The sequence below is a fragment of the Leptodactylus fuscus genome, chromosome 1, assembly GCF_031893055.1.
Source record: "Leptodactylus fuscus isolate aLepFus1 chromosome 1, aLepFus1.hap2, whole genome shotgun sequence".
Lineage (NCBI taxonomy): Eukaryota > Metazoa > Chordata > Amphibia > Anura > Leptodactylidae > Leptodactylus > Leptodactylus fuscus.
In genome coordinates, this window is record NC_134265.1 from 82,850,960 (window position 1) to 82,869,056 (window position 18,097).

General features: G+C 44.6%; 1 protein-coding gene across 1 annotated transcript in view; it reads right to left on the reverse strand.

Annotated features, from left to right (window-relative positions):
- C1H5orf63 (chromosome 1 C5orf63 homolog) overlaps nt 1–16,558 on the reverse strand; it is a 53,161-nt gene extending 36,603 nt beyond the window's left edge. The window contains exon 1 of the mRNA XM_075272548.1: nt 16,492–16,558. The gene's annotated coding sequence lies outside the window, so the exon portion shown is untranslated. The remainder of the gene's footprint in view (nt 1–16,491) is intronic.
- Between the last annotated feature and the right edge of the window lie 1,539 nt (nt 16,559–18,097).

Sequence of the window (18,097 nt, forward strand, 5' to 3'; positions counted from 1 at the left end):
GCGAGGTAGACGGCATGGCTGAATCAGCTGCGGAATCCGCCTGAAGATAGGGCAGCTCACTTCTTTTTTCTGTGAGCAGAGCGCTAGCGGTCTACATAGATCACTATTGTTAGGGGGCAGATTATTGCGTGGATTCCGCACCAAAATCCACCCCTTCTTGTCCCGTGTGAAAGGGGCCATAGTGTCCTTGCAACATAGCAGCCGGGTGATGGATCCTAAACACCATGTTACTGGAGACTGTCAATGCAGGTCTTTCATCAATGAGGAGTGATGCCATAACTCAATGGGTGCTTCATGAGCACCACACAATTATGAGGGTATGGGTTAGTGACGCAATATAATAGTGAGTTTTCCCATCAGTAGGGATTGTTGGGTATAGATTAGGGAAGTTACACTAATCAAATATACTATTGAAGAACGGAAACCTGGACACTAGTGTGAACTAACAAGTTGCTGTACCTATGCCAAGTCCTAGTCCTAATCACTATGATACAAGGAGTCTCACTTACTGGACCAAATTCTGAGAAATGTGGCCACTATAAGGCCTGGATTTTCTGGAGATGCAAATGAAGCCAAATCAGACATGGATCATAAAGAGAGTAACAGCATAGAAGACATGTGCTGCTTATCTTTATTTTCAAACCACTCCTGGTTTTTGGCTTTAAAAATGCATCTGAAAACCTCTACATGCAACACACCCTACTATAACACCCTACTGGTGCTATTGCACATCTGCATTTTTACTCACATTAACACATGCACAAGTGTTTTACATTTTTATCACTGTCATTTTCATTACTGTAGAGACAGCACATGTGTTACTGTGAATAAAAAGCCGCTGGGTAATAGCGTGCCAACACACATGAGCATACAGCTCTGGAGCCAGTGCCTGAATGTGTGATCACTTGCTGAGAAGCACATACAAGCATTGATCCATTCTAATGAAAACATGTAGACAACAGACATATCCAGATACAAGACAAGTATAAACTGTCAGACTCCAGAATAGGTGTATGCAAGCAAAAAGTGGCAGGTAGACAATTTCATTTATTTTACTATATTTTCTGCTTTAAACCATTCAGGGAATTAATAGACTAGGAAAGGAATATGCAGATAAGTTCACCTTGCTGAAAAAGGGAAACTTGCTCCAGCGCCACCTTTTGAAAGGTAGCTCCCTATAGAGAAGTGCTTGATATTCGGGATACCAATATAGTAGCAGAATATGGGAATAAAGCCAAGCCAGAATATTTCCTCCAACAGGAAGCAGGAACCCATCCACATATTGTCATTCGAGTACTTTTTGTGAGTTGGACTCCAAAAGTCTAGAAATTCTTTGCTGGTGCCAGCATTGTTTGGCTAGTTAAATAAATAAGAATACTCGAAAACTTGCATCTACCTATGTGCTCACATTCTCATAAACATATGTCCACACCTTCATACTGAACTATATACACTGATCAGCCATAACCTCTATTACAAAATTGTCTGACCACAGTATAAGCAATGCTATCTTTGATGCTGCCCCTGCTACCTCATAGATTGTAAGCTCTTGCGAGCAGGATCCTCAGTCCCATTGTGTGAAGTGACTATTTCTCTGTAATGTATCTTTTTGTCTGTACTTGAACCCTACAAATTGTACAGTGCTGCGGAATATGTTGGCGCTATATAAATAAAAAATTATTACTATTATAACATTTAGGTTATTTAGGTTAAGTCGTGAAATGCAGGGGAGGCCCAGAATGGCAACGTTATGCCAGCAGTGGAATTACAAGTTACGCTGGGTTCACACCAGTGTCCGGTCTCCGTTCTCAGGTTTCCGTCTTCTGCAGACAGAAGTCGGAAACCTGACAGACCGTGTCCGGCCGAGAGCGCCGGTGAGCATTTTATGCTCTCTGCAGCGAAACCGTTTTTTTTTAAAACTAGACACAAAATCCTGCATGTCTGACTTTGTGTCTGGTTAAAAAACACAGGTTTCGCCGCGGAGAGCACAAAACGCTCACAGGTGCTCACTGCTGGACCCTTTTCAAACCCATTCATTTGAAAAATGCCTGCAGGTTTCTGTTTCCTGCCCAGTTTTGGGCAGGAAACAGACACCTGCATAACGGAGACCCCAGGCACAGATGTGAACGAGCCCTTAGGTAATAAGTCTTACCCTTCATTCACATTTGCATTTGTATTTCGTTCGGGAGAGTCCACATGGGGACCCCCATCAAATAGAATACCAAACGCAATTGCAAGCGCTGTACAATAAAAGCACACGAACCCCATAAGTTTATAATGGGGTCCGTGTGCTTGCCGCGTACACGAATCATGCAAACAGGAAAGTAGATTGTGAACTACTTTCCTGTCTGCATGTTCTGTGCAGAGATCTGGCGGCAAGCACACGGCCCCCATTATAGTCTATGGGATCCGTGTGCTTTTATTGCACAGCGCTTGCAATTGCGTTTGGTATTCCGTTCGGGGGTGGTCCCCATGTGGACTCCCCCAGACGGAATACTAACGCAGACGTGAACCAACCCTTACACTTTTTATTGCATTTCCCTCCCTTTGCTTGATTTTGTCCCCTATCATCTCCTTTAATGTTAAAGCTGATGGCATATGCACATAGTTCCGTTTTAAAGAGAAAGTTGTGAAAAGGAAGACCTCCACATGTAAGGTTTAAATATAGAAGTTCTCTGTGGAAATGACACATCAAACATTCATAAGAAAGAAAAAGTTTTTTTTGATTAACATTTTCCCTTCAACCCTCCTTTTGAAGAAAACAATACCTAGTCACTAATGTGAACACGTTACAACATAAATTGCCCATTCTAACTATTGCTTTCTTCACTGTGTTTTAAGACACCACGATAACTCTGCACCCCCTCATTAAATGACAAAGAAAGCAAAAGCTAGACATGAACAATAGGGGGTACAGCATATGGTTTTCAGCTCAAGCAGCATTAAAATCAGCCCAAAGAGTGCGCTTTCAGACGAATGGGCTTTTAATGTTCTTAAACCTGCTGCTTTGTTAGGCTAAAGCAGGAAAAGGCAGAACGGCAGACTTCATAAGCACAGTGCTTATTAAAGATAAAGGCACCGATTCATGTAGCGCTGAGACAGGCAGATTGGTGTACGGTGTTGAGAACCGTTTCAGCTCATGACTGTAACCTTCAGGTTTAGGGGTAATTAGTAACAAACTCGTCAAAGTGCCAGCTACAAGAGAACCTGAGCATCCAGGGCAGGGATTTGCTGGGAGCTAGCACAAACCATCCTCGATACATTACTTAAATGGTCACTAACCTTTCCAAAAACTTTTCAGAAATCAATACTACTATATTTTGATCTTATGAGGCTGTTTCTCTGCTCCCCTCTGATCTCATAAACTAAGGGTAGGTTCATACTAGTGCTCACTTTCCGTAGTTCAGGCCTGCATGGGGACCCAAAGGACAGAAACCCTGTTCCCCTAAAAAAGCAGTTACCTGAGGACCCCATAGACTATAATTGGGTTCACTGGATTTCCACCGATTCTATACGGAAATCTTGCATGAATTTTCTCGCCAACGATTAAAGTGGATTTGCCCACACGCTGGTATGAACCTAGCGTAACTTTCACTCTATAGATTCTGCTCTATCTGCACAAGGAGAGCAGCAGAAATAAAGGTTTAGGGTACATTCACATGGAGGAAAATGAAGAGAAATTCCTCTTCATTTTTCACCGCTGTATTCGCCCACGTTCTAGCCGCAACACAATGCGTGGATGCAGGGCATTCACATAATGTAGCAGCTTTCAGCTGCCAATTAGACCCGGATGAATGGCCTTAAACAGCACGGAGTCTTGAGTGCAGAATCTGTGCCAAATTGCGCAGGACGCTTATTTTTTTAGCATCTTGATGCGATCTCTGCCTCCCATTGAAAACAATGGGAGCCAGATTCAAGACACAAACTGCTGTGGAATCTACCCCTAAATCCACTGCAAATTGCTATGTGTGAACATACCCCTTAGTATGATGCTGGGGCTGAATGGGAGCTTTCCATCACAACCAAAGTGCTATAGTCACTTAAGTATAGAACAAAACCTCTCAATATGTGTCCTGTAATGTTCTGGGGCTGTTTCCAGTAACCAACTCAGAGAGGAATGCAAACTCTGACTTCTGTCTGCAGAAGGTGGAACTAGTAAAAATTGTAGAACGCACAAAATAGTGTTATTGCAAACACTGTACTACTGACTTAAGAAAAAGTTGTCTTAAAGGGGTGTTCCCAACTCGCCTGTTCATCACCTTGCAGGCTGTGTGCTCTGTTCACTTCTTGATTTTGGGTGCATTCGCACTACTGATACGCTGCCTGATTCTGAACGTTAAAACACGTTTAGAATCAGCGCGTATAAAGCAGTTCCCATTCATTTCAATGGGAGCCGGCATACGAGCGCTCCCCATTGAAATGAATGGGCTGCTTTTTTCACTACGAGCGCTCCCATTGAAGTGAATGGGAAGTGCTCGCGTGTACGGCTAGCTCGGCTCTGAGCCGTACACGCGAGCACTTCCCATTCACTTCAATGGGAGCGCTCGTAGTGAAAAAAGCAGCCCATTCATTTCAATGGGGAGCGCTCGTATGCCGGCTCCCATTGAAATGAATGGGAATTGCTTTATACGTGCTGATTCTGAACGTGTTTTAACGTTCAGAATCGGGCAGCGTATCAGTAGTGTGAATGCACCCTTTCTCTGTGAATTGGTGGACAAGGTTTCACTTGCTGTCTCCCAGACAAAGCCAGCTCTGCTATCTCTCTTTGTAGCAGTACATGTTTGCAGTCAGTAATGAGGGATGGTTGTAAATAAATTAGCACAGTATCACTGGAAGATGCACAATATGAAGATGTAGCAGAGCTGGATTTGTTAGGTGATGAAAATCATAAACTTACCGTATTTTTCGGACTATAAGACGCACCTAGGTTTTAGAGGAAGAAAATAGGAAAAAAAAAATTGACGCAAAAAATGGTAAAATGTTTAATATAATGGGAGTTGTAGTTTTGCAACAGCTGCAAGGCCACATTTACAGGTCACCCTGCAGCTGTACGGGGATGCATAGAGTGGGTTTTTTTGCGGGGCCAGAAGTACTTTTTAGTTATACCATTTTGGGGAATATCTATTGCTTAGATCACCTTGTATTGAAAAAAAACCCGGTGGTTTATGACATATGATTTTCTACTTTTATATATATATTCTAGGGACAGGAGGTGATTTAGAACTTTTATTTTTCATATTTTTAAAGTTTTTTTTTTTTTACTATTTTATTCCCCCCCGGGGGCTTGAACCTGCGGTCACTTGATTGCAAGTCCCATAGACGGCAATACAAGTGTATTGCCGTCTATGGGACATTCTGTCTATTAGTATTACGGCTGGTCATAGAGACCAGCCGCAATACTAATACAGCAGTGACAGGCCGGGGAGCCTCATTAGGCTCCCGGCTGTCACCCGGACAGGTCGGCTCCTGCGATATCGCTGCGCAGGAGCTGGCCTGCAACTTTACAGGTACGGGGCCGGTGGGGACCGGCCCCGGGGGAGAAGAGGCCGCTGACAGACTGCAGACCCGGCATCCGCTGTACTAGAGAGGTGGATGCCGGGGAGGGATAGACGCCGGGGCCTGAGACATCGCTACGATCCTCTGCCCTGCCTGAAGCCAGCGGCGGGGGGACGGAGGAGTGGAATGGCTTCAGGCAGGGCAGAGGATCGTAGCGATGTCTCAGGCCCCGGCGTCTATCCCTCCCCGGCATCCGCCTCTCTATTACGGCGGGTGCCAGGCCAGGCACATTCAGACTATAAGACGCACCCTTCTTTTCCCAAAAAAATTTTGGGGAAAAAAAGTGCGTCTTATAGTCCGAAAAATACGGTACATGCTAGAGGACCACGAGTCAGCTTGCAATAAACTCAGTTTTAGGTCTGTGTTTAAAGAGGACCTTTCACCATTTTGCCCACAGGCAGTTCTATATACTGCCGGAAAGCTGACAGTGCGCTGAGTTCAGGGCACTGTCGGCTTTCCCGATCTGTGCCCGGTGTGAAGAGCTTACGGTCCGGAACCGTAGCTCTTCTATGGTCAGAAGGGCGTTTCTGACACTCAGTCAGAGACGTCCTTCTTCACAGCACAGCCAATCGCGCTGTGCTGTGAGAGCCGGGAGGAACGCCCCCTCCATCTGCTCGCAGTACTTGTCCATAGACGAGCATTATCAGGGAGGGAGGGGACGTTCCTTCCCGCTCACACTGTACAGCGCGATTGGCTGTGCTGTGAAGAAGGACGTCTCTGGCTAACTGTCAGAAACGCCCTTCTGACCATAGAAGAGCTACGGTATCGGACCGTAAGCTCTTCACACCGGGCACAGATCGGGAAAGCCGACAGTGCGCTGTACTCAGCGCACTGTCAGCTTTCCGGCAGTATATAACACTTCATGTGGGCAAAATGGTGAAAGGTCCTCTTTAATGGACTCCCTGTCTCAGCCCTTATCAGCAAAATTCAATTAGCTGACTGATAACTGGAAGAGCCAGAGATAAAGAGCTCAGAAATACAAGCTGCTCCAAGCAACACAGCTCCCCCTCCCCTCCTGAGAGGAACTATGTCACTTGTCCTGGGCTTATAGATAAGATCATCCCCAGGTCCATGGTTATGGAAAAACAGTGTAAACAATGAAGTGAATAATCTCAGATAGCGGCCAAACAATGCAGTTTTGCTTAAGCAATGTATTTAGGAAAAGTCTTAAATCCACATAAGCTAGCAGTATAGATAGGATCCTTGAGATGGGACAACCTCTTTAACGTTATGTACTCCTTAAAGGTCTGTTCACATGTTGGAAATTGAACAAAAATTTGAGGCAATTTTCTACCTCCTATTCCTGTCCACTTGCTGGGCTTGAGATTTCGGCTGAAGCTTTTACTCACTCAGATGAATGAGGGCATTCGAAGTCCAATGTCCTGGGTTCTGCAGCTGAGTCAGTACCGTAATCCACAGCAAGTTTTTTTTTTTTTTTTCATTTTTCAGCTTCAGTCTCTTCCACCCATTATATAAAATGAGAGGCAGACACGGGACTGAATTGGTAGATGATTTTAAAGTGGAATACACCTCAAAAATAGCTCAAAATTTCTCTGTGTAAACTTAGCCTAAGCACCCATGTAGCAAATTGCAGCTAAATAATGCTGTGGGAAAAAAACACCTGCAGTATTTTTCGTAGAGATATTGCTGTGTTTTTCTCTTTTTTTTTCCTTTTGCTATCCAATATATAGAGAAAATGCTTGTGTTTCTGCAGCTAAAATTAACACATGCTGCATTTCTCAAATACAAATAAATATGTTTTAGAAAACACAGATTTTCCATAGCGCTTTTTTCCCCACAATATGTGGATGAGATTAACAAAAATCTCATTCACTTTTCTGGTACTGTAAAAAGCAGCATTTTTTAATACCGCTTTTCTGCAATGTAGGGCCTTAGGCTAAGGGACATATCTACTACGGAAAACTGAGTGAGTACTGTAATATTTGCAGTCCCTTTTTCCTCAGTTTTGGAGTGTGGATTTCATTGCAGATTTTATGTTACTCATGCAGAATCTATGGGGAAACGTCTAACGACTCGTTCACATCTTCGCCCGGTCTCCGTCTGTCGGGTTTGTATGCAGAAGACGGAAACCCGACAGACAGTATCCGGACATGAGCGTCCGTGAGCGTTTTGGGCTCTCCGCGGCGAGACCATTTTTTTTAAACTGGACACAGAGTACTGCATGTCCGACTTTGTGCCCGGTTTAAAAAAAAAAAACGGTTTTGTCGCGGAGAGCCCAAAACGCTCACGGCCGGACACTTTTCAAACCCATTCAAATGAATGGGACTGAAAAATGCCTGCAGGTTTCAGTCTCCTGCCCTGGGGCAGGAAACGGAAACCTGCAGCACGGAGGCCGGGACGCAGGTGTGAACCCAGCATAACTAATATGCAACATACAGTACATTCACAAGCAGTGAATTACAAATTCACACAAAGAAAATAAGAAATCTTATTTACTTTGCAATGACTGTAAAACACTGCAGAATTTCTGCAGCAAAATCCATGGTGGAAAACCAGAGTATTGAATCCCTATGGACCGACCCAAGATTTGATATGTCCAGGTACCTGTGCAACCAAGGTTGTGGAGTCGGTAAATATTTTTCCTTGCTCCAACTCCTAATAGCCATCTTCAGATAGCAGCAGTAAAGATCGTTCATGTTCTCTAAGACTGGACTTGCTATATGCCATGGTAAAGCTGAGTCTACTGAACTTAGCAAAATTTCAGTTTTGAAGGTATCTGCCCCAGTACCATAGACATAGCTGCTGTTAGTTTTGGCTACCGATATCACTGGACTGTCAGTGGGGTCAGCGTCATCACTGGGCAGTGAGGATCACCCCTTCACAGTACATGACTATTGCAGTGAACAGGCGGGGGTGTTCGATACCGCTCTGCATTTTGCGGGTCTGTGCAAACAGATTTCAGCACCCTAGGTTGACAGGTATCCTTTATACAAGCACATTAAAATATGATTGAAACAAAGAATGAAAAAGGATACACAAGTTCCTTCCACAGAAACAATGCTCTACTAAACTGAACTTCAAGTATCATGGCCACTATGCAGAAGCTAAAATTAGGTTGTCTGTATAATAAGGAAGGAGGAGTTGCGATTTTTGTCAAATAGCCTATTCTGGTCCCAAAACTACTACTTTTTTTGCTGATTTGTGCATCACATGCAGCTTTTTTGTAAAGCTATTTTGTGGGAGTTCAGCGAAAGGGGCAAAGCTTCCCGCAGTCTACTAGATTCATCAGAAACTGGTACAAAGTATAGCTCAAATCTACACCAGCTCCTTGCTGAAGTAGCTTTACCATTCTGTCACATGCAGGGCAGGAGATGTTCCTAATTCATTAAGCACCATGTCTCACACAGGGGGTCAAGACTGGTATTGGAAATGTCAGTCTTGGTAAATTCCCCCTCCAGAGTCTCTACTTGCTGCCAAGATGCTCAAATCCTTGTTTATAACTCCAGACTAAAATCCTCTAGAATAGGGGTCAGCACCCCAGGCATATCTGTCTGCTACAGGGCTCTCTGCTGTTCTAAAAACATGGCATTGCTGGTCATCTCTTGCTAATAGACCATGCAAATACAGTGGGAGGGGAGGATGTACTAAGAATACATGAGGAAAGATGTCTTGGTGTTCAGGCCAGCAGGCTTATTCACTCTACTCTTAGCCCCATGTTCAACAAAAATTCATAAATTCATATCCAACTAATAGGAAGTTTTGCTAAATAAAAAATACATGACTTTCATGTAGGAGGTCGATAAACTTAGGTGACATTGCATGGCACACTCAGCATTTTATCTTAGATTATTTTTTCAAAATCAGCATTCCAGAGACAAAAAAAAAGGTGCTGACCCCTACTCTAGAGACCTAGTTCTAGTACCCTGCAACATGCCCCCCCGCCCCCCAATCATACCCCAGCTAACCCAACACTCTCAGGCTCCTAACAAATCCTCCCAACAATGGCATAAGAATAATCCAGCTGTGTGCACCAATCTAACAGACATACGTTTCCTCTAGGTGTACCCAATAAGAATATTTATTAAAGGGAGTCTTCCAGCATCAAAATCGCTTCCAAACACCTATCTCCTGAGCTGTGAAAAACCTGCATATTGTTGCTAAGACAATGTATTAACTACTAACTATAGCACAAAGCGCTCCTAATGGCATATAAGTGGTTTAGAGAGATTGTCAAAACTCCCTGTAGAGAGGACCTTTCACCACCTCACCCAGCTTTATATATATATATTTTTTTGAGTGTGCCAGATGAGAATTGTGTTGACTTTAGGTATCACTACACAGTCACAGAAAATATATAATGGATCTTGCAAGCAGCAGAATGGAGACTTAGACTGAGTAGGGGGGATTTTGTTTAAAGAGGACCTTTTACCACCTGCACCTCTTTGTGGCCCTCAATAAGCACTGCTCCACTCATTCTGGAATAGACAGAATTGCCTCTCTAGTTCCCACTGTTCCAAGCAATTATTTCTGTTAGCTTCAGCACAACTATGTTCTCTACTGTCAGGTGGGCGGTCCCAGACAATCTGCTCCAGTCCAAGACCACCCAACTGACAGTAGAGAGCCTAATTAGCATATTGGGTGCTGAAAGTAGCACAAATGATTGCTCAGAAATGCTGGGCCCTTAAAAACAATTCCAAATGCATTGGAATTAGTGGAATGACACCTACTGAAGGATGTAAAGATTTGGTGTTGTAAAGGTCCTCCTTAAAATCTTTCCCCAATTGGGGCACATCCGGTTTAATACACCACTAGAAAGCCGACAAGTGCCCTGGTGAAGAGATATCAGTGCCGGTACCGTAGCTCTTCACTGTCAGAAGGGCATTTCTGACAGTCAGTCAGGAATGCCCTTCCTCCCAGCAGCGTATATAGCAGTACTATGAGAGGGAGCATTGCTTACCACCCAGCCATGATGCTGAGCAGTGAGGAACAACCTCCCAGTACTCGTCTATGGACGAGTACTGTGAGGGGGAGGTGGCATTCCTTCCCAGTCTCATAGTACAGCGCTATAGACGTTGCTGTCAGGAAGGACGTACCTGACTGATTGTCAGAAATGCCCTTCTGACGGTGAAGAGCTACGGTACTGGCACCGATAGCTCTTCACCGGGGGCACAAAAAAAGGAAAGCCAATAGTGCGCTGAATTCAACATAGTCTCAGCTTTCTAGCGGTGTATTAAACCGCATGTGCCCCAAATGGTAAAAAGTCCTCTTTAAACTTTCATATAAAGGACTATGTGAGTGCGATCGTGTGTTTATGTCCAGGATAAAGCAGTCTTTTTTGTCAGAATGTAAAAGAATACAATATAAATATCAGACTCTACAGTACTAGTTTATACTAGTTTCAAAAATAATTGAGAAGTGAATAAAAACTACCGCCCATAAGCAACGGTTAATCAGCCTACATGATGGTGGAATTACAACAAGTGCCTTCAACACGTTCCTGCTGGAAAGTAATCTGTCAGGCTTGTCTCAGAAGGAAAACATTCTCTTTTCATGTTAATTAATGTGTTGCTACATATCACAAGCGTCTTCTCATGAAAACATTGCGGCTTCTGCTACAGATATCAAACTTCTTCTATTCCAATTAGTAATTTATGCAAGTTACGATGAGCGCCATACATTCCACTAAATTACAGATGACCCCTCTCTAACCTGTGAAAGAGCGGCTTGGTAGGAAAATGCAAACAAATCAGCCTCATGGGCTCTGGCATGTGGTTGTGTATTTTGTACAGCGCTGTAATAAAGGTGTATTAGCCTTCTACTACTGTACATCAATGTACATCCAATTTCATATGAGGGCAGAGATTTCTCTCAGCTTTTAATTCGCAAAAAAAAAATAAAAAAAAAATCTGTGGCACGTTCCATCAGATACCATATCTGCAGATGCATTTCTCTCCTAGAACCATTGCTCCTCAGGCAGGAATCTCACTAAATACAGTAGCATACATTGGCCATGAGCATAAACCTGAGCATCACTATAGCAGATATGGTTTGTATACAAATTATTAAGCCAAAATAAGGTGCAACATATATATATATATATATATATATATATTCTTCTCTTTCTGATGAACTTTTGGTTTGGGCTCAAAGGGAGTCTGTCACCAGGGAGAAGCAGATTAAAGGGGCTCTATCACTAGGAAAAGTCATTGTTAACTAATCACATCCTTGCATAGCCTTTAGAAAGTCTATTTCACACCTACCTTTAGTATGTAGATTGCCTCAGTGGTTTCTGAATAAGTCCTTCTGTCCTCTTTTTTCGTGCGGAAACCACATGGACCCCATTATACTCTATAAGGTCCACGGGTTTCCTTAGGTAACCGCTTTATTATGCAGTTCCTGTTCGGGGGTTCCCCAAGCGGACTCTCCGAATGGACACCCAGTGCAGATGTGAACTGGGCTTAAGTCAGGCCATATTTACTATTCCTGAGTAACAGTTCAGTAAACTTAAAGGGGTTGTCCGGGGGTTAAATTACTTTGACTGATCCTATGAAAACTGTACGATGATCGCGCTACCCAATCTTTTGCCCCAATCTCACAGCTAATTACTATAGTCAGCCCGTAGGGACCCGGGGGAAGGGGCTGTTTCCAATCATGTGACCTGGGGGTCAAAACCTTTAAGTCCACCATCTGGTGTCCTCCAGATCAGTGAAGGTAATCTTAACTTCCCAGACAACACCTTTAGATGTTTTTTTACATGGGCCAAGCAACAATCAGGAACAGAAAACACTGCATGTATGAGGATAAACCCCGTCTTCATTCCCCTAGAGTTTGCATTTGTCAGCAGGAAACATGCACATGCTATAGAACGTGCAAAAAGATTGTAATTCCGGCACTCCCAATCAGGTAGGTAGTTGATGCTCCAGAAGGGTCTCACTCCAAAGTGTAAAAAGAGTATAATCCAGGCACTCGATACTGTAGATATATGCTATATTTATTCAGTCAATATGCAGTCCATAAATCAAGAAGATAAACGTTTCCAGTCCTGCAAGATATTTATCAGATCTGGGATTGCTGCAGGAGAGAGCAAGGCAGAAAAAAAATGGAGAATTTCCTCCATGCGGTTTAACCACTTATTTCCTCCATGCTCCATTTTCTCTGCCTTCCCCTCTCCTGTTGCAATCCGAGATCTGATGAAGGTCTCACATGACTGAAAACGTTTATCTGCTTGATTTATGGATTGTATATTCCCTGAATAAATATAACATATATGAGTGTGTGCTTGTGTGTGTGTATATATATATATATATATATATCCTTACTAATATTAATGTGAAAGTTTGTGGATTTGGATGTTTGTTCCTCAATCACAGCCAAACGTCTGAATGGATTACAGTGAGATTTCACACATACCTAGAATGGCGCCTGGAAGGAAACATAGGCACCTTACCATGCCCGCAGATTCCCGGTTTTCCCAACCGCGAGCACCGAAAGCACGGTCGGAGGAGGCTGAAGGACCTGAGATGACGTCATCGCAGGCCTTCACGCTGAACTGCGATTGGAGCAAGTGATGGAGGGGGCGAAGCTGGAGAGACTCACGGCGGCCGCAGAGCCATGATGCTGGGCTCAGATTGGACCGGCCAATACAGGGGGCAGAGCTATCACATCTCAAGCCAGCTGCCGAGTGAGACGGGTATTGCTAGTATAGATATATAGATACACACACAGTGTCAAGTGCCGGGGTTATACTTTTTTATGCTATACAATGTGGTATCTTTTATATAATAATCTCTTGACAAACAAGCATTCTTTTGCAGGAATACATGCTTGGCAAGCAAGACTCCTTTTCCACTTAGCCATGCCCAATTTTTCTCTAATATAGCAAAGCAGAGCAAAAAATGTATTGAATTTAGATTTATGCTGCATTTTTCTTCCTAACATCTGTCATACTATTATGGTTCTTTAAACATGGCGGCCACTGATCACAGGTATTAATCCTACAGATGCCAAAGCATCTTCTTACCATTTTGGTGATCACTGTCCCATAGGACAAGATCCGGGGGCAGCAATCGATAATGTAGCTGCAATACTAAATAAAGGTATAATTGGAAAGTGTACACGGTGCACTACAAGCTACTGTGGTTACTTTTATTATGCTTTTTCAGCTCACATACTCCCTTTAAGGGGGGCATTATATAGTAGGGGCTTCAAGGAGACATTATATGTGGTTACAAGGGACATGATACCATGTCAAGGTACTGTATGAGAAAAAAAAGGTTCTAGTGCTAAAATAGTAATGTCTAAATCTTCAGAAATGTATCAATATGCAATAAACCCCCCCAATTATAATGTTTTTGTCATCAAGACAATCGGATTGCCAGGAAGAACTGAAGAAGAATTGAGCGAGAGGTAAATAGTGGCAGTTACCGATGAGGGCCCGTTCACACGGGCACAGAGGGGGCGGATTATGGCGTTGAATCCACGTCATGATCCACGCCTTACAATGGTGGTCTATGGAGACCGCTAGCATTCTTTTTTCCGCTAGCGGAACGTGTCTAGCACACGGAAAAAAGAAGCAGCATGACCTTTCTTGAGGTGGATTCCACCTCTGCAGGTCAATAGAAGTGAATGGGAGGCGAAAACTGCATAGCGTTTTTTTTTGCAAAAAACGCAATGCAGTTTTGGACAAAATCCGCAACACTTTTTTTTACGGTCCATTCACTGTCCGGGAGGAGGAAACTGCATTACCAAAAACCGCTCCAGAAAACGCTCCAAAAAAAGCCTCAAGGTCCAAAAACCGCTTGCTAATTAGGAAGCGTTATTTTTACGGACCAAATTACGTCATACATAATTCACGTGTGAACTTAGCGTGAGAGGACGAGAGTTCCTTTCTGAGCAGTAACTTCCACCTCACATCACCTACTATAACAGTACTGTATGGGGGAACAAAGGAACAGGGATAGGAATGGGTGGAGCCAAAGTGGACGTGGGCAGGGCTTACAATAGACACATTTACCACAGCATGCTGCAGATTGTGTCTGAAGGTGAATTGTGTCGAGAGGTGAAGTTCCTGCTGTATGCCGATGACCTCCTACTCCTGGCCCCCACCGAGAAAGACCTCCAAGAAAGCCTGTCAGTGCTGGAAAAATTCAGCACCACATGGGCCCTACCCATCAACCAGAAGAAGACCAAAATCATGGTATTTCAGAAGAAGGGCCACAATAAAGCCTCCACCACCCCACAATTCACACTGAACGGCTCCACACTGGAGAAAACCAACAGCTACACCTACCTGGGGCTGGAGCTCAGCCAATCAGGAAGCTTCAAAGCAGCAATAGAAACCCTGAAAGCAAAAGCCTGCAGAACCTTCTACGCCATCAGAAGACAACTGTACCACCTCAAACCACCGGTGAGGGTCTGGCTGAAGATATTTGACGCAGTCATCACCCCGATCCTTCTCTATGGCAGTGAAGTTTGGGGCCCAGCCACCTACCCAGACCAGTCAAAGTGGGATTCCAGCCCAACAGAGAACTTCCACCTGGAGTTCTGCAAATACCTGCTCCATGTCCATCGCAACACCTCCAACATGGCCTGCAGGGCAGAGCTAGGCAGACTCCCCCTATGGCTCACCATACAGAAGAGGGCGCTAGCTTTCCAGGCACACATCCAGGTGAGCAAGCCCGACTCCTACCACCACCAAGCCTGGCTAAGCCACCTGAGCAAACCAGACATTCACCAACCAAACAGCAGCCAACCACCAAACCAAAAACACCAACAGATGATAACCAAGGCCGAAATAAAGGCGACCACAGAGGCAAACAGAGAGCGGTACATTGAAGAATGGAGAAATGAAATAAATAACTCCAAGAAACTCACCGTGTACCAATCCCTACAAAGGGACTACACCATGGCCACCTACCTGGAGAGAATACGCCACCCCAAGCACAGACAGACCCTGAGCCGGTACAGACTGAGCGCCCACAACCTAGAGATAGAGACGGGGCGATACAGGCAGACGTACAAGCCACGGGAGAAGAGACTGTGCCAGCACTGTGACCAGGGGGTCCTAGAAGACGAGACCCACTTCCTGCTACACTGCACCAAATACTCAGCTGTGAGGGCCGTCTACTACCAAAGACTCTCTGCCCACATCCCAGACTTCAGATCTGCAGACGAGAAGAGGAAACTCTACATCCTACTGGGAGAAGAAGAAGCCACTGTGGAGATCGCTGCCCAATAAGTGTCCAGCTGTCACCAAACCAGAGGAAGATGAGACTCCATGGACTGTTATATTTATCCCAAAACACCCGCCCCGCCCCCCCATATAGCAGTCACCAACGAAGAGGAAGACGAGACTCCACGGACTGTTATACCCCAAACCAACCGCCCTGCCCCACCCCACCTCCAACCCCCCCCATATAGCAGTCACCAACGAAGAGGAAGATGAGACTCCATGAACTGTTATAACCCAAACCCCCCCCCCCCATACCCACCCAACCCCCCTCCCCCCCCCCCCCACTTTACTAGCTTTGGCAATGCCAAATACCTATTCGGACGTGCCAATAAAGCATTTTTTGATTTGATTTGTGTCCCTTTCTCAGTCCTCTGGAAGGTATTATGGGGCAAGCTACATATTAGTAAGCTTAGCTAGTGCAGGGAATACCCCCATAACACCACCACTATGGATAACTCAGCCCCAGTGTATGATGGGACACAACCTGTCTATATGTATACGCCAGGCCTCACATTGACTGCAGTGATGGAGAACCCGACCACACTGCACCCCTCCTCTTCTGAAGACAAGAGCTGTCCCTAGCCCACCACTCACTATGTAATAACACGACTTTAGGAGCAGCAGCCCTACAAGCCTCTGACATTAGTTCTGAATGCCCAGTATCCGTACAGCTATCCCCACATAAACATAGCACAGCAGTCACACGACAACACCCGGGCGTGCACCGCACGTGTCTCACCCACCCTGTCTGTATCACACGGAAGGTCACAGAGCCGGACACGGAGAGCAGAAGAGCCGCTCTACTTCCTGCAGTCACAGATGAGGCGACACTGCCCTCTAGTGGCAAGAGGAAGAACTGCACACGCTGTACGGCCTTTACTATTAGCCTGGCTGAACGTGACAGTGTTTTAGGAATACCTGTATAATGTCTGCTCTTTGTTATCACAGCTTTAATGTCCATTCGATCTGTGCTGCAGGATTCTCATGGCACTGGCCTCCTTTCTGGATACATGTATCTCTTCTTATTTATGGAGGTCCACCTCCCTCACTATTAGGCTATGTTCACAGTAGTGTTGGTATCTCCACATTTAACCAGTTTTTGTGATCCATCCAAAGATCATATAAACTGATTAGAACGAGTTGTTCTGAAACCCCCCCCCCCAAAAACATTGATTTCAATGGGATTTTTAAAACCATCCGCAAGTGTATTTGCGCTATTTCCACTATGTACCAAAATAGTCTTACTCTAGGTTCACATCTGCACTTGAGTTAACATTTGGTTCCGCTTGGGGAGCTGGAAAACGAAAAGCCAATCCACTGTTAAAGCAGCTACTTGCCTGGTTGTTGCCTGAAAAACACGCAGAGAAAAATCCTTCCAACATTTTTCAAGCAGATTCTAAGACAGAATCCCTGAACAGAAACCAAGCGCTGGTGTGAACCTAGATTGACAGTGTTCAGATGTGTATGACTTGCAATAGATATACACTGAGAATGCTATATAACATATACATTTCTTTTATGAAGATGAACCCTGTTGATTTACCATTTTACGATATATTCACACCCGGGTTCCTTGGATTCACTTGGGGACCTGAAAAACAGAAAACCAATCTTCTTAAAAAGCTTTACATAGATTATATTGGGGTCCTCCTGGTTTCTGCCCAAAAACGCAGAGATAAATCCTGCTTTCAGGACTTTTCTCTCCACATTTTTCAGGCGCAATGGGGAACAGAATCCCCAAACGACAAGCAAGCGACATTTTTTCCTGCTGCAATTTTGATGCACCATGTGAACGCACCCTACAGTCAAATCCTTGACTTTGAAGTCCGTGTTTGCTTGTGTTATGCTTGGATCAGATCTGCATTGGTATTCCGTCCGGGGGAGTCCGCATGGGATCCCCCCGAACGGAATACCAAACGCAACTGCAAGCAGTGTGCAGTAAAAGCACAAGGACCCCATAGACTATAATGGGGTCCGTGTGCTTGCCACGCACTGTCCGCACGAATCATGCGGACAGTAAAGTAGATTGTGAACTACTTTCCTGTCCACATGATCCCTGCGGAGATCTGGCGTCAAGCACACTAACCCCATTATAGTCTATGGGGTCCATGTGCTTTCAGTGGCACACTGCTTGCAGTTGCGTCTGGTATTCCGTTCGGGGGGTCCTCATGCAGACTCCCCCAGACAGAATACAAATGCTGATGTGAACGAGGCCTTAATCCTGCAAAAGAAGCTTTACCATTGTAGAGTTTTCCACACTAGTCAGTCAGATTATAGACTGTCATACATGATGCTTGTTTTCTGCTAGTGGTGTCTGTATGGCGTCAGCGAGAAGTTTCCAATAGTATA